We start from the raw sequence: 18,940 nt of genomic DNA on the forward strand, positions 1-18,940 counted from the left end.
GGAGGCATATTGATAATAGGAAATAGGGAACATCCTATGCATCTCGGGAAGAAAGAAGCGGCGACCTCCTATTTGCCTCAACCACTTGTAATGGGCACCATGTACAATTTCTTTCTGGATGACAACATGATCTCCAAATAGAAATGCTGGCTTGGTGAGCTTCTTACGGGACTCAATTTCAAACTTGGCATCTGTAACAAAAATCCTGAGTATAGCTGGGCTGGCCTGGGTGATTAGAGCGACACGTTCTTTATCAGTATCCTAAAAAATTTGGAGTTCTTGACGTAGATTAAATTACATGTTCGAATCCACGTCGCCCTCATGCCCAAAGTGATGATGAAGAGTGAGAGGCTCATGGGTGTAAGGCACTGCAAAAGAGAAAGGCACTCAATCAGTTAGAATGAAAATGAAACGAAAGAGACCTTATTTAATTACAGAGGTTGAACTTCTTGAAAAAGAGGACACACACAGAGTTCAAAATCTACATCAAATATCTTAACACAGAAGTCCAATCTTGCGTTTAACATCCAAACGAACGATTCATACCCTGCGTTAAATATTATTAACGCAGAAATCAAACTTTGCGTTTAACATTCAAACGCACAGCTCAGACCCTGCGTTAAATTTTTTTTTAACGCAGAGGTCAAACTTTACGTTAGGCATCCAAACGCACAGTTCAGATCATGTGTTAAATACTCTTTTCAACACAGACGTCAGAACTTGCGTTAAACACTCAAACGCAGAGTCTAAACCCTACCTTACAAAATTTGAGCGCAGAAGTCGGACCCCAACGCTTCAAATTCTAAACACAGATGCCCAACTCTACGTTACAACCTCAAAATGAGTTTCCTCGTTGATCAGAACATGCCGAAGCAAGTTTTATGGCTACAAAAATCGACAATCCCGACCGGGACTGCAACACCGCCGACGACTGGAGCCGGCAGCAAAATCTGAGCAGCAGTGACGGCGGACTTGGGATGAGAAATAGTCTTCTTCCTGGGACCCATTAAAGATGACGGTCGGGGAAGATGAACAGGTGAGTCGGATTTTAAAACAAAAATTTTTTCGTTAAGTCTTTCGGAGAGGAACAGGAGCAAGAGTCGAATGACTCTTGATTTGACCCCAGCGGTCTGTTTATAGACAGCTGTGAGCTATCAAATCAGAACAAGATTCTAGGCTAGAATCCCACAAAACGCAATCTCTGTGTCGGCATTGGTTGAACTTCTGAACGCAGAGTTCGTCTCTGCGTTTCAATTATCAAGCATAGAAGTCCACCTATGCGTTTTAAACGACGCAAAATGAACTTTTCGACAAATAGGACTACGACATAGCTTCAAATAAATAAAAAGAGGCTAATGTTAGTCATCAAGGTGACCAAAGCCGAGAAGAAACTTGTTGATGACAAACAACTTTGTAGCCTTTGGGATGAGTACAGATAAATTACAATCATCGAGCTCGATCTGTCAAGCAACTCCTTCTTTTGGAAGGGCTTAACATTCCCACTAAGATTAACAAAGCCAAAAGATGCTCAACTTCACTAAAGAAGACCTCATTGACAAGTTTACAGCTAGCATTTCTATGATAGCTTCGTTATTACGCCCATAGCCACGTGATAAGTGTTCATCAATGCCTACAAGAATTTTCTGGATAACTGAATACACCTCATCGCAGATCGAGTGGAGTATCTTAAGGATCCAAACAAAATCCGAAGAATACACCTCATCGCAGATCGAGTGGAGTATCTTAAGGATCCAAACCAAATCCAAAGAATACACCTCATCGCAGATCGAGCGGAGTATCTTAAAGGATCCAAACCAAATCCGAAGAATACACCTCATCACAGATCGAGTGGAGTATCTTAAGGATCCAAACCAAATCCGAAGAATATACCTCATCGCAGAATTGAGTGGAGTATCTCAAGGACCCATACGAAATCTAAAGAATACACATCATCGCAGATTGAATGAAGTATCTTAAGGATCCAGACAAGTTCGTCATCATCTTCGTTCTTGTTTAGTTCAATAACAATGGGCTTTAGCTTGTTTGACTAAGTTCATTGTCATCAAGACGCAAAAGTTACCTTACTTGGTTTAAGGAAGCTGAATCACTACATTCCAATAACCAAGTCCAAGACTCTTCGAATTAAGTGGAGTGAACGATCAATCAATAAAATTTCGAGATCCAAAGTATTTCAAAAATTCATCCTAGTCAACCGCGAACTTTCAAAAACTTTGGAGGGGGTTCTGTAGGCTATCTAAAAATCACAACAGATAGCTAATCCCTATCAAACACCGATGATGGAAGTTACAATTCGACGGCTTCCAGAAGACTATAATTTAAAGACTTTCACGTAGATCGATGAAGGTTATAATCTGACGACCTTCACAACAACTGATGAAAGCTCTAATCTTTACAATCAACTGTGAGAGTTACAATCTGATGACTTTCATATCCCAAAACAGCCGAGGCGAAGATCACTGAACAATGGTCTTTACAACGCTTTACAAAAGAGGTTATGAATCACTAATCCCTTTCAAACGCAGAGTTCACCTTTGCGTGTTAGTTTTTGAAATGCAGGCCACCCATGCATTTTCAACCTTCAATCAAACAAAATGTAAACGGTCCGTGCATTTCCAATCTTCAGCATATATCCAACTCTGCGTCTCAAGTCTAAGACGCAGAGTTAAGACCCAGAACGCAAGCGGCCTCTGCGTTTTTCAATTATCAGCAAGCACCTAACTCTGTGTCTCAAGCCTAAGACGCAGGGTTAAGGCCTATAACACCGATTTAGGCATTTGACTTGTTCAAACACAAGCTGAATGGCCTCAAAACCGTTTATCCCACATTTTGAGGGATTTTCGCCAACCTAGGAGCGGATTTAGGAGTTGATTACACCCCTTACCCCCTATAAATAACCACCTTACTCAACCGAGTAAGAGGTTGGATTTTTTTGGTTGGATTCTTGGAGATTAAGGGTGGATTCTTTTGGAGGTTGGAGTTTTCGGCGGTATATTGAAGATAAAATCATCTATGAGATCAGCTAGAGAGAGTTATTGGCAGCTAGAAGATCAAATCTCGGAGGATCTTTCAGCAACAGAAAATCTACTTGGTTATTAACCGATTATTCAGTTCAAACAACTCTTTTTCCACAGAGTTTTCAACTCGTTCTGAGTTACAAACTCGTTAAGAGTTCTTAATCAAACTTGCCACGCAAGTTAGTCCTTCCAGCAAATTAAGACATGCGGATCGTCAACGGAGAGCAAATTCGACGCGAACATTTGAAGGAGGCACTCCATTGCTACCGTGAAGAACCCAAAATTAAACAAAGGGGAGAATTCAGATCAATTCTCCTCTCTTTTGTAATCAGAATTCAAATTGTAATTAAGACCGAGAGAATACAAATCAAATTTCTTTCATTTTATTTGCTACAAATTTTCCACCAAACACAGTGCTTCTTCGTGAAAGATCTGAATGTCATGTCTGATTGGGTGGTTTTGTATAAGGAGCTAAGATCTGTTGTTCTTCCTAATAACAATAAAAAAATATTGAAGAAAGTGAAGATAATTATAGTGAACCAATTGGGTCATCTGATGACGTTTGACAAGAATTCTCTACACAGCGCTGGATGTAGGTATGAACTATATATGTTACACTGTATTACCGATTTTTAGCTTATCATAATAAAAACAATAATGTATTTCATAATAACATATCTCATGAGCATGTATACAACTTTTTTCTTAACTATGTTATTAATTGAATTTGCAGATGAGGAGGGCGAGGAGGCTCTTTAGCCCAGAGGGTGATCGATCACGGAGTATCACCCCAGGTTTTGGTGCTGATGATACACTACCATCTCCGGATGCATGTATAAAAATTATTGAATATTTTAATATATTTTATAAATTATTAGTTATCTAGCTCATAGTATTCATTTATTGCAGATGCGGGTTATTCATCACCCGACCCCTCTAATGCAGCACCAGAACCATCCCCCGACTCATGTATTCAATATTTAATAATTGATAATGGTCAATTAAAATTTTATATTAATGATTCTCCTTTCTTATGTAGGTGCTTCTTGGACCCCGACAAATCCATCCTATACATTCCATACTGACTTGCGGCCAAAGACACATGACTATCTCAGTTTACCCTTACCTCCGGACTCTCATAAGTCCAAGGCTAACTCAAGGAAGTACCACTCATGTGCCGCGAGAAAGTTAGAGGAAATGCTTCCTATGTTGGAGACTAGGAAAGCTGTTGCACTCGCAGCAAAAGAAAGAGAGATAACAAATAGTAAATTGTATAAATACTTTTAATTTTCATATTTATATATTATATGATATGTTATCATGTTATTATTGTAGGTGCTAAGCCAGATCGCGACGAGAACAGACGTGGCGGAGGTAAGCCTAAATCTAAACAACTGCCAAGAGGAATGAGGGCGATAATTCGGTGGAATAGTTCTAATTTGCTCGTTGGTCCTTGGTCGATCCAATTGAATGCATATATTAGGGTTCTCGTGCGTAAAGCGAACATTATCAACCCTTATTTTTATTTCTGAGAACTACTATGGATCGCATACGAGGCGATATGGACTGAGCTTATGGTAACTGCATATTGCTTTAGCTTTTCATTTATTAATTATTAGTAATTAATATTAAATTATCCTTACTAAATGTGTATGTAAATCTAGAGGACTGATTCTTCCTTGAGGACTTTGAGAGGGCTTGGAATTATGTGTTTAATGTCAAGGTTGAAGCAGTCCTCAAACAATGGAGGCATGAGATCAAACATGAAACCTATGATAGGTATGAGGAGGACTGGCAGAGGTTTTTAAACCTCGATGACCGAGTTGACAAGATTCATTTCACGGCTCTCCTCATGTATTGGGACAGCGATGCTGCCAAGGTTAGTTTCATGAAAATTACTTTATAATTTTAAGATATTATTTTATTGCATATTTACAGATATTTTTTTAAGAATAAATCCACGAAGGGGTCAAAAAAAAGAAGAAAGAAGCTGCATGATCACCACTTGTGCTCACACTCCTATGCCAATCTGGAGGATGTTTATTATCAGGATACATTATATGTCATTTAAAGCTTTAAATGATCTTAATGCTTAGTATGATTATGAAATCTAATAATTTATAATATGACATGAAAATCATTATTGCCGATACACTTGAGGGAAAAAGCGACATATGGTACTTTTCGTGATAGATATAGGGATGATGAGAAGAATCGGGATAAGATCAAGGCTAATCTCGAGTTGGTGGTGAGACTTATACATATCTTGAGTAGTATTATTAACTTTATTTCATTATTAATATTACGAGGAAACGAGAACACAAATAATATGGTCTTTACCTTGAATTAACTATATATTTGTGCTTTAGGAGGGATTTGAGGCTGCATCCAAGGAGGCTGCATCAGTATACATTTCGCTAGAGGAGGAACAAACCGAGTTGGACCCTCACATGCTTTCTGCAGAGGAGAACATCACTCTCACACAGAACCTGATGGGTCATAATAGGTATGGATGGTAAAAAATCAAATCAATTTTAATACTACGTTTCTATTTATATTTGTTTAACATTATTGAATTCTAGTATTCAGAAATTTAATATTTATTTCTCCCTAATAATAAAAGAGCAAGTTATCCTCTGCATGGTGTTGGAGCTTCACCCGGCATAAGCATGAGATCATCCACAGCATCCTCCATGCTATCTACATCAATGATATCAGCCTCAAGTAGTTTCCAGGCTATGCCATTTGTCGCACGTATCTCTGCGTATTTGATTGACAAGATTGACCCGGAGCTGCATATTCAGAGTTTCCAGGCTATGCCATTTGTCGCACGTATCTCTGCGTATTTGATTGACAAGATTGACCCGGAGCTGCATATTCAGGTGACTAATGAGTATCTCTGCGTATTTGATTGACAAGATTGACCCGGAGCTGCATATTCAGGTGACTAATGAGATGACTAAAACTGCACTGACGGCGAACTCGATGGACGATCTCATGGGGTATGTTATACAATATTTAGGCGGTACGATTCCTTATAGCCCATATGGTGGTATCATACGAATCATAAGCTCGATTGGCGATAATTCCGACACTAGACAGAGTAGTGCTCAGGTACCTTATTTTTTCTTATATTTATAAATTCTTTTTTATTTAATATGTTATCAAACATCACATAATGATTATTCAATTAAACATTTAGAGTGGAGATATTAGAGGGAGTAGCACCCGTTCTCGTAACAGGGATAGAGATATAGCCGACGATGACGATAAATGAGGTTTTTTTTATTTTTAATACAATAAACAGTTTTATTTGTTATAACACTACATTTATTCATGTCATGTATCATATCTTATTTATGTACATTGTTAGTATATATGTTGTTGGATGTATATATTAGATGGAATTGGTTGATGTATATTTTGGATTGAATGGTAGGATTTGTGCATTGTGTTGGATTTGATTATATTTGGTTTTGAATAGAATTGTTATGAATTTTGATTATATTTGGATGGTTAGATGTATTCATGTACACAGTATTTATTGGATGTATTTATGTATTAATGTAATTCTACAGGGAAACACAAATTGTAAATAATTTTTTTGCTGAAAAAATATCAACCTAGAGGAATTTCGTCTACGTTGTTATAATCAACCTAGACGAAAATCCGTCTACCATCTAGGTTGGCAACCTAGACGGATTTCCATCTACCATCTAGGTTGGTATCCGTCTAGGTTGATCAACCTAGATGGAATTCTGTCTAGTTGATGGAAGACAGAAATTCGTCTAGGTTGCCAACCTAGATAGAATTCCGTCTAGTTTGCCCCAACCTAGACGGAATCAGACTAGACGGAGCAAACTAGACGGAATTCCGTCTAGTTGTACCAACCTAGACGGGAAATGGAGCAACCTAGATAGAAATTTTTGACTAAATTGCTCGTTTTTCTACTAGTGTTAGCAACCAAATCTTCATTAAAGAAAGCAAAAAATATTAACTAAATCAAATTTAAACATAAGGGTTAGCATCTTCAGAATTAGGCACTATTAAGATTAACTAAATATTAACTAAATCAAATTTAAACATAAGGGTTAGCATCTTCAGAATTAGGCACTATTAAGATTAACTAAATCAAATTTAATCATTATAAATAGAAATTAATTAGCATCTTCAGAATTAGGCACTATTAAGATTAACTAAATCAAATTTAATCATTATAAATAGAAATTAACATCTTCACCATGCTAAAAGAAGTAACTAAATAATCCAAAAAACAACAATCTGAGGTGAAAAAAAATTAGAATTTAGATCAAATTCATCACCATGATTTGTATATCAATCAATTCCTCTAGAAACTAACTAAAAAAACTTTTTATGCAGAAAACCCTTACAAAATAAAATCAGAGAAGGTACCTGTAGTTTTCTTATTTCCAAAGAGGAAATCTTGAGATAGAGAATTGTGAGCAATTTGTGAAGATCAATCTGTTGGCCTTCTTGTTTTGATGATGATTTACAAACAATTTACTACTAATGTTGTTTGTCTAGTGTTTGTGCATTCCTATGTTTTGTAGACAAACAACGTACTTGGAGGATGGATGGAATAACGCTTCAACGACGATATCAAATAGAGGTTGGCAGAATTGGGGAGTGAAGCAATATACAATTTAAGTTAAAGATCAAGTTCAAGCTTCATCCGCAAAGTGTACCAAGTCAAGCTTATTGAAGATCAAGATCGGCTTGGGTAATCTAGTTTAGGTTTTATATTATGTGTGTTAGATACTCTAAGCTCAATATCATATACACACACGTATTTGGTTTTTAAGCTCAAATAGTGTATTCTCAGTTTATAGACTTAACAATCATCATATACATATTTTATCAAGTCTATATAATCATTGTGCAATGTTTCAAAACATTGTTTATGTCAAAACATCAAACTTCATGTATATCACTTTTTTTCATGTTTTGAACACTTTTGCAAAATAATGAGATTTCACAATTGGGAAATGCAAATTGGAAAATTCTTTTTGTAACATGTTCAAAATATCATTTGCAAACATTTTTCAAAGTTTCATCAAGTTTGGAATTGATTTGTTATGTTTAAAGGAATTTACAAATTCACGTTTTTGTTCGTGCACATGTTCGTGCATGTTTTACAAAACAGATGAGTTTTCATAAATGGGAAGTGGTATTCAAGAAATTCTTTCTTTGACATGTTTATATACATGTTTAGAAACTTCCCTCAAACTTTTACTATTTTTGGAATTTATTTACTATGCCCAATTGATTTTACAAAATCATGTATGTCAGCAGTTTTTCAGAAACTGTAAATCTGTGTTAAAACATTTATTTATCTCAAATAATAAATGATTTTTCAGAAATTATTTCTCTAACATGTTTTTCTACATGTCTAAAACCTTTTCTCAAATTTAATAATTTTTGGAGTTGATTTACTATTTTTAATTGATTTTACAAAGTCAGATACGTAAATTTCCAGGATGCTGGAATTTGAGGTATTTTGGTCTTTTTAGCCTATAACGGCTAGTAACGGCTAGTTTTTGATATTTTTGGTTTTTGGGGGTTTGTGGCTGGTTTAAGAGGCTATAAAAAGCCCTCAACTTTTATTGTTTCTTATGGATGTTTAAGAGAGTTTTAAAAAGAGTTTTACAAGTTTGTTGAAGAGTTTTTAAGTTTGTTTCAAGAGTTTGTTTGTGAAGAAAATTCCACAAGAGCTTGAGAAGATCATCTATTGATGTTTGAGCTTCCAACTATTCTCCCTCCACCTCTTGATCTATAGAGAAGTGTTTCTAAACTCATCTAGCAATTTATTATTTTGATTATAATTTCCATAAGCTAGATTTATATTTGAGTTTAGTTTAATTGTTTTATTGATACTCTTTGTTCACACACAACCTGTTGAGCTTATTGTATTTACATTCATAGTATAATTTAGGATTGTGGGTTTGTGACATTGAGAGTGAGCTTAATTGAGTTCTCACATTGTTTTGAGGACAATCATTTGTCATATTTGTGCTTATTGTGAGAATCACTTTGTAATACACTTGTACACCGAGTGAGGAGTGTGTGGTGAGAGTCGGGGATCGTCCCAAGAGGAGTGGCGTCGGTTGACGTGCCTAGGGAGAGGTTATAACCGAGCACTTGAGGGAGACACGGCTAGGTCCAACACTTAGTGGGTGTAGAGTGTGATTGCAAGAGTGTGAGTTGTAGAGTTTTCGGTTAGCTAGAAAACCGAGTGTGTAGAAGAAGTTCCGGCTTCCAAACCGGATTGTGTTAGTGGATTTCTCCCCGGGAGTGGGGAGCGGAGACGTAGGACGGAAGGTCCGAACTCCGTGATCATATTGCTTGTTTGAGTGTGCTTTGGCGTTCATTCATATTTATGTTCATATCTTATATCGCCATTGTCATTAGCTCATTATCTATATCATCCACTATCTTGTTTATCTTATTTATGTTTATATCCACCTTAGTTTCATATCCTTGCATATAACTCATAGTATATCTCATTGCTAGGATATACCCTTGTTTATATTTTATCCTAGCTTATATATCTTGTGGTATTTCATATTTGCTAGGATAACTTATTAATAAGTTTTAATTGGCATTTAATCGAATTAGATTAGCATAAGACCCTAATCACCCCCCTCTAGGGTCTAACCAATTGGTATCAGAGCTTGGTGCTCTTTGATTTAAGGTCTAATCGCCTTGAGTTAAAGATCCAAGTTAGCTTATTGTGCTAATCTATTTTTGAGCTTTATTTGTATCTTGCTTGCATATATTTTTACAAATTATGAATATGAATGATGCATCTTGTTTAGGCTATGATTCTAGTGTTGCTCCTAGATTAGACAATTTCCCCTATGCCCAATGGTGTGTTAGATTTAAACTTTTTGTTAAATCTAAACACTTTGATTTATGGAAAATTATAGAGGGTCTAACAATTGGTATCAGAGCTTGGTGCTCTTTGATTTAAGGTCTAATCGCCTTGAGTTAAAGATCCAAGTTAGCTTATTGTGCTAATCTAATTTTGAGTTTTTATTTGTATCTTGCTTGCCTTTTATATTATGGATATGCATAGTTTAGGTTATGCCATTAATATTGCCCCTAGGTTTGATAATTTCCCTTATGCCCAATGGTGTGTTAGATTTAAACTTTTTGTTCAATCTAAACACTTTGATTTATGGGAAATTATAGATGATGCTTATATTGTGCCCATTTTGGAGAAATCCAAGTGGAATAAAAATGATAAAAGATTATTTACCATGAACAAGGTTGTGTTAGAATATATGCTTAATGCACTTGATTTTTCTCATTCTAACAAGTTTGTTCATTTTGATAGTGCTTACAAACTTTGAAAATTTATTGAAGCACATCAAGGGGACTTGGAGGCGATCCAACAAGCTTTGGAGGATCCGGCTTCAAGTTCATATGGAGCAACATGCACACGGCCACTAGGCGATAGCCCTAGTGAGGTTTGCGAGTTCGAAACCATTAATGATTTACCTAATGATGAACTTGCTTGTGCTAGTGAAAGATTATTGCATGCCTACAAGAAATTACAAAATGATTTCATTGATTTAAAATGCAAGCATGAGGATTTGAAATCCGATCATGAGTTGTTAATTTCTAAGTTTGATAATGTTTCTAATGAGAATGTGATCCTCAAAGAAAAGAATGATAAATTAAAATCGGATCATGATTCATTGCTTTCAAACTTTGCTATTTCAACTCATGAAAAAGAAAATGCCATGCTAGAAGTAGAGACTATTAGAAGTAAATTTACATCATTTAAAAATGATCATATTTGCTCTACTTCTATTGACAATGCTTCTATGCCTAATGATGAGTTGAACAATATTAAAAATCGTATTTCATCTTTAGATTCAACTCTTAACACATGCATTGTTAATAACAAGAAACTTATGGACTTATGTGCAAAGTCTCGTGCTAACTCTTCAAAACCAATCACTCACTATGCACATATGTATAGCAAAGTTTACAAATGCTCAATTTGCCGTCGTAAAGGCCACATTGCTAAATTTTGCTATGATGCACACAAATCTTCTAAGACTAATGCCTCTTGTGCATCTCATAAGGCTTCTTCATCATACACTCATGCACATGCACATAATGTTCATCATAAGCATGCTAGTGTGTATTATTGTGATCTTTGTGGTCGGTTTGGCCATTTGGCAAAGTTTTGCTTTGATTTGAAAAGGAATTCTAGTTTGCCAAATGTTTCTAGTAGACCACAAGTGTTTGAATGTGACATTTGTGGTAGATTTGGTCATTTGGCTAAGTTTTGTTATGCTTTGAAAAAATGTTCAAACTTGCCAAATTTCTCAAGTAAACCACCTTTGTTTAATAAGGTTTCTCATTTGCAAAATGAATTTAAAAGACAATATTCAGTTGCAAATGATTTTCGTGCACGCTCACTTGGTCAACACAAATCTTTTCACTCTTTTCATTGCACGAATTGCAATCGAAAGGGTCATTTGAATATTTTTTTGACCGTGCTAGTGCACCATATGTGCCCAAGAGGGTTCATAACCCTAGGGCTTTGAGCTTTATTGATAGGGGTCATGTCCCTAAATAATCCGGCACCAAGAATGCTTGGGTGCCAAAATAATTTTTAAACCAAGAATTTTAGTGTTTTTATTTTTCTCCTTCTTGGTTTTGAAAAATGTATTTTAAACTTTTATGAAAACAATTCCTTTTATTGGTTAAATTCTTTTGTTTTCATGATTATTGGTTTTGCTTTCATGAGAGGTTTGTATTTATATAACCCTCCGGGTTTATTGGGTGTTTATTCCCAAATCATGTTTACCGGATGTTAAAATGATAATATGGGTTGGAACAAGCTCAAGAGCTTGATATAATTGTTGCCTCTCTTAAAAATTGTGTTTTGATTTGTTGCTTTTGAATTTATTATAATTCACTTATATGATGATATTTATGTGTTTGTGCTAATGGATCATCTATTCGTGCTTTATAATGTATTCTATGAGTGGTTTGATCAAGTTATGTAAAGAAAATTTTTCTTTATTGATCAAACATTGTTTTTGAATATAAACTTTGATTTATGAATTCTTTTGGTTGATTTGTTTTCATTTGAAAACTTTTTGCATGATTCTCATGCTCCTCTTCTTTTGATTTCATAAATCTATTCTTTTATATGGTTTTTATATATTTTTTTTGTGTTAATGAGACACTATTTTCATATTGACATATTTATGTGTGTTCTCATGATCTTCATGTATGAGAGTAAATTTTTAGCATATTCATGTATGCTTGCTCACATATGTTTTGCCATGATCTTCATTACATATATTCTATATGGCTTTTTGATATGGGGAGCAATCCCTATACTTGTTTAATACTCACCTATGCTTATTGATAGGGGGAGCTTTCGCTCTCCTTATTCCTTTGTCCCCTTTTTGATGTTGTCAAAGGGGGAGAAATATTGTGAGTATATCTATATCTATCTTGTTTGTTTATATGCATGTAAATTATAATTTATATATTCATTTCCTTTCATGCATATATCTCTTTTGTAAATTATTTGTCATCATCAAAAAGAGGGAGATTGTTGGCCTTCTTGTTTTGATGATGATTTACAAACAATTTACTACTAATGTTGTTTGTCTAGTGTTTGTGCATTCCTATGTATTGTAGACAAACAACGTAGTTGGAGGATGGATGGAATAGAGCTTCAACGATCATATCCAAAGGATTGGGGAGTGAAGCAATATACAATTTAAGTTAAAGATCAAGTTCAAGCTTCATCCGTAAAGTGTACCAAGTCAAGCTTATTGAAGATCAAGATCGGCTTGGGTAATCTAGTTTAGGTTTTATATTATGTGTGTTAGATACTCTAAGCTCAATATCATATACACACATGTATTTGGTTTTTAAGCTCAAATATTGTATTCTCAGTTTATAGACCGCAAAGTGTACCAAGTCAAGCTTATTGAAGTCTATATAATCATTGTGCAAAGTTTCAAAACATTGTTTATGTCAAAACATCAAACTTCATGTATATCACTTTTTTCATGTTTTGAACACTTTTGCAAAATAATGAGATTTCACAATTGGAAAATGCAAATTGGAAAATTCTTTTTGTAACATGTTCAAAATATCATTTGCAAACATTTCTCAAAGTTTCATCAAGTTTGGAATTGATTTGTTATGTTTAAAGGAATTTACAAATTCACGTTTTCGTTCGTGCACATGTTCGTGCATGTTTTACAAAACAGATGAGTTTTTATAAATGGGAAGTGATATTCAAGAAATTCTAAATGGGACATTTCTCAAAGTTTCATGAAGTTTGGAATTGATTTGTTATGTTTAAAGGAATTTACAAATTCACGTTTTTGTTCGTGCACATGTTCGTGCATGTTTTACAAAACATATGAGTTTTCATAAATGGGAAGTGGTATTCAAGAAATTCTTTCTTTGACATGTTTATATACATGTTTAAAAACTTCCCTCAAAATTTTACTATTTTTGGAATTTATTTACTATGGACAATTGATTTTACAAAATCATGTATGTCAGCAGTTTTTAAGAAACTGTAAATCTGTGTTCAAACATTTATTTATCTCAAATAATAAATGATTTTTCATAAATTATTTCTCTAACATGTTTTTCTACATGTCTAAAACCTTCCCTCAAAATTTCATAATTGTTAGAGTTGATTTACTATTTTTAATTGATTTTACAAAGTCAGATACGTAAATTTCCAGAATGCTGGAATTTGGGGTATTTTGGTCCTTTTAGCCTATAACGGCTAGTAACGGCTAGTTTTTGATATTTTCGGTTTTTGGAGGTTTGTGGCTGGTTTAAGAGGCTATAAAAAGCCCTCAACTTTTATTGTTTCTTATGGATGTTTAAGAGAGTTTTAAAAAGAGTTTTACAAGTTTGTTGAAGGGTTTTTAAGTTTGTTTCAAGAGTTTGTTTGTGAAGAAAATTCAACAAGAGCTTAAGGAGATCATCTATTGAAATTTAAGCTTCCAACTATTCTCCCTCCACCTCTTGATCTATAGAGAAGTGTTTCTAAACTCATCTAGCAATTTATTATTTTGATTATAATTTCCATAAGCTAGATTTATATTTGAGTTTAGTTTAATTGTTTTATTGATACTCTTTGTTCACACACAACCTGTTGAGCTTATTGTATTTACATTCATAGTATAATTTAGGGTTGTGGGTTTGTGACATTGAGAGTGAGCTTAATTGAGTTCTCACCTTATTTTGAGAACAATCATTTGTGTGGGGAGTGTGTGGTGAGAGTCTGGGATCGTCCCAAGAGTAGTGGCGTCGGTTGACGTGCCTAGGGAGAGGTTGTAACCGAGCACTTGAGGGAGACACGACTAGGTCCAACACTTAGTGGGTGTAGAGTATGATTGCAAGAGTGTGAGTTGTAGAGTTTTCGGTTAGCTAGAAAACCGAGTGTGTAGAAGAAGTTCCGGCTTCCAAACCGGATTGTGTTAGTGGATTTCTCCCCGGGAGTGGGGAGCGGAGACGTAGGACGGAAGGTCCGAACTCCGTGATCATATAGTGTGTTGGAGTGTGTTTTGGCGTTCATTTATATTCATGCTCATATCTTATATCGCCATTGTCATTTACTCTTAGTTCATATTATCCACTATCTTGTTTATCTTATTTATGTTTATATCACCCTTAGTTTCATATCCTTACATATAACTCATAGTATATCTCATTTCTAGGATATATCCCTTGTTTATATTGTTTATCCTAGCTCACATATCTTGTTGTATTTTATACTTGCTAGGATAACGTATTAATTAATTTTAATTGGCATTTAATCGGATTAGATTAGCATAAGACCCTAATCACCCCCCCTCTAGGGTCTAACAATTGGTATCAGAGCTTGGTGCTCTTTGATTTAAGGTCTAATCGCCTTGAGTTAAAGATCCAAGTTAGCTTATTGTGCTAATTTAATTTTGAGCTTTATTTGTATCTTGCTTGCCTTTTATATTATGGATATGCATGGTTTAGGTTATGCCATTAATATTGCTCCAAGATTAGATAATTTCCCCTATGCCCAATGGTGTGTTAGATTTAAACTTTTTGTTCAATCTAAACACTTTGATTTATGGGAAATTATAGATGATGCCTATATTGTGCCCACTATGGAGAAATCCAAGTGGAGCGATCATGATAAGAAAATGTTTAATATGAACAAGTTTTTGTTAGAATATTTGCTTAATGCCTTTGACTCATCCTTTTCTAACAAATTTGTTCATATTGATAGTGCTTACAAACTTTGGAAATTTATAGAAGCACATCAAGGAGACTTGGAGGCGATCCGACAAGCTTTGGAGGATACGGCTTCAAGTTCATGTAGAGCTTCATGCACTCGTGCACTAGGCGATAGCCCTAGTGAGGTTTGCGAGTTCGAACCCGAAAATGAGTTATCTAGTGATGAACTTGTTTGTGCATCTAAGAAATTATTACATGCCTACAACAAATTGCATAAAGATTTTAATGATTTAAAATGCAAGCATGATAATTTAGAATCCGATCATGAGTCTTTAACTTCTAAGTTTGATACTATTTCTAATGAAAATATGATCCTTAAAGAAAACAATGAAAAATTAAAATTGGATCATGTTTCTTTAACTTCAAACGTTGCTAGTTTAACTCATGAAAGAGATAATGCCATGTTAGAAGTAAAGAACATACAAAATAACACTGCCTCTTTTATAAATGACTACTTATGTTCTACTTCTAAAAGTGCATATGTGCCTAAAAATGAAGACTTGAATCTTATGAAAAATTGCATTTCATCTTTAGATTCAACTTTGAAAACATGCATTAATAATCATAAGAGGCTTATGGATATGTGTGCCAAGTCTAAGAAATCATCCACTCATCATGCACACATATATAGCAAAGCTGCTTTTTTTATAAATAACTATCTATGTTCTACTTCTAAAAATGCATATGTGCCTAAAAATGAAGATTTGAATCTTATAAAAAATAGTATTTCATCTTTAGATTCAACTTTGAAAATATGCATTAATAACCATAAGAAGCTTATGGACATGTGTGCCAAGACTAAATCAAAATCATCCACTCATTATGCACACATGTATAGCAAAACTTATAAGTGTTCTATTTGCGGCCGTCAAGGTCATTTAGCTAAGTTTTGTTATGATGCACACAAACTTAAGAATTCTAATGCTCCTTGTGCATCTCATGTAGCTTCTTCATCTTGTACACTTACACATTCACATGCTCATTCTCACAAAGTTCATCATAAGCATGCTAGTGTGTTCAAGTGTGATCATTGTGGTCGTTTTGGCCATTTGGCAAAATTTTGCTATGATTTGAAAAAGACTTCACTTTTGCCAAATGATTTTAAAAGACCACAAAAGTTTAAATGTGATGTTTGTGGTAAGTTTGGACATCTTGCTAAATTTTGTTTTGATATACAAAAAGCTTCTAAATTGCAATATGTTCCAAATAAACCATTGTTTAAAAATGTTTCTCATTTGACAAATGCTTCCAATAGACCACATGTTTTTAAATGTGATGTTTGTGGTAAGTTTGGACATCTTGCTAAATTTTGTTTTGATATACAAAAAGCTTCTAAATTGCAATATGTTCCAAATAGACCATTGTTTAAGAATGTTTCTCATTTGCAAAATAATTTTAAAAGAAAATCTTTATTTGCAAATGATTCCCGTGCACGAGCTAATGGTCCACAAAAACAAATGGATCTCTTTCATTGCACAAATTGCAATCGGAAGGGTCATTTGAATGAATATTGTTTTGACCATGTTAGTGCACCATATGCGCCTAAGAGGGTTCATAACCCTAGGGCTTTGAGCTTAAATGATAGGGGTCATGTCCCTAAATCTTTTGGTACCAAGAGTTCTTGGGTACCAAAACAAATTTAAATTTTAAACCAAGAATTTTAGTATTCTTACTTTTTCCTTCTCTTGTTTTTTTGAAAATTATATCTTAAAATATTTTGATTATGAAAACAATTTTTAATTGATCAAATCTTTTGTTTTCATGATTATTTGTTTCGATCTTGGTGAGAGGACTATGTCTATATAACCCTCCGGAGTTATTGGGTGTTTATTCCCAAACATTGTTTACCGGGTGCTAAAAATGTTCATATGGGTTGATACTAGCTCAAGAGCTAGATATAATTACCTCTCTTGATTTTTGAAAATCAATGATGATTTGGTTTTATGATTTAAACTTTGATTTATGATTTCAATTGGTTGATTTGTTTTCATTTGAAAACTTTTTACATAATTCTCATGTTTCTCTTCTTTTGACTTCATAAATCTATTTTATACATTGGCTTTTATGATATGAGACAATATGTTCATCTTGATATACTTATATATGTTCTCATTATCTCTGAATGTGAGTGATTTTTGGCATATTATTTATGCATGCTCACATATGTTTGCCATGATATTCATTTCATATATTCCATATGGCATTTTGATAGGGGGAGCAATCCTTATATCCTTTTATGTTTTATATATACTCACCTATGCTTATTGATAGGGGGAGCTTTCGCTCTCGTATTCTTTTTGTCCCCTTTTTGATGTTGTCAAAGGGGGAGAAATATTGTGAGTATACATTTCTTTTCATATATGCATGTGAATTATAATTTATATATCCTTTGTATTCATGCATATATCCTTTTTTGTAAATTGTTTGTCATCATCAAAAAGGGGGAGATTGTTGGCCTTCTTGTTTTGATGATGTTTAACAAACAATTTACCACTAATGTTGTTTGTCTAGTATTTGTATTTTCTTATTTATTAATTGTTTGTCATCATCAAAAAGGGGGAGATTGTTGGCCTTCTTATTTTGATGATGATTTACAAACAATTTACATCTAATATTGTTTGTCTAGTGTTTGTGTTTTATATTGATTCTAGGCAAACAATATGTTGGAGGATGGATGGAATAGAGCTTCAACGATCATATCCAAAGGAGGTTGGCGGAATGTCGATGAAGCCTTGCAGCTCAAAGTTAAAGATCAAGTTCAAGCTTCATCCACATGTGTACCAAGTTGAGCTACAATGAAGATCAAGACCAAGCTTGGGTAATCTAGTTTAGATTTTATATTATGTGTGTTAGGCAATTTTATGAAAATATTGTATTTCTAGGTTATAGACTTCATAACAACATGTTATATCTCTTATCAAGTCTATACAATCATTTCATAAGGTTTCAAAATGTTGTTTAAGTCAAAATATCAAAATATCAATTTTCAGGTTTTCATGTTTTGGTCTATTTTGTAAAATTGATGATATTTTTCATTTGGGAAGTCCTTTTTCGAAACCAGTCGTTGTAGCATGTTTATTATCATGTCTACAATCATTCCCCAAAGTTTTACATTTTTTGGAATTTATTTGATATTTTTAAACAGCGTTTTAAAATCAGCAAAACAATTTTTGAATATGTCAGATTTCGGTCGACCGCACCGGTCGACCGAACCTGAGGTCAAAAGTTCACTGGGCGACAGAAAGCCTGTCGGTCGACCGGTCCGGTCGACCGATGAAAATTTTCGGTCGACCGACGAATTTTCCGGTCGACCGACGAGTATTCTCTCAGCTTCCAACGGCTAGTTTTTTGACCGTTGCCTTGGGGCTGTTTCTGTCTTTTGCTCAGGTTTTTAGCTGAAGTTTGAGAGGGTATATATACCCCATTGCTGATGTCTTTTCAAACTGATTAAGAGAGTTTTAAAAACAAGTTTAAGAAAGTTTTAAACAAGGGTTTGAGTTTGTTTAGTTTGTTTTTGGGGTTTGCTGTTACAAAGAGGAGTTTGCATCACCAGTTGAGGATTTCATCCTCAAAACCTTCTCCTCCTCTCTTTGTGTTTATAG

At 34.4% G+C, this 18,940-nt stretch overlaps 1 pseudogene; it reads left to right on the top strand.

The window, feature by feature from the left end:
- LOC109841789 overlaps positions 1–18,940 on the top strand; it is a 147,455-nt pseudogene that overhangs the window by 98,642 nt on the left and 29,873 nt on the right.

This window comes from Asparagus officinalis, chromosome 5, assembly GCF_001876935.1.
Source record: "Asparagus officinalis chromosome 5, Aspof.V1, whole genome shotgun sequence".
Taxonomy (NCBI): Eukaryota; Viridiplantae; Streptophyta; class Magnoliopsida; order Asparagales; family Asparagaceae; genus Asparagus; species Asparagus officinalis.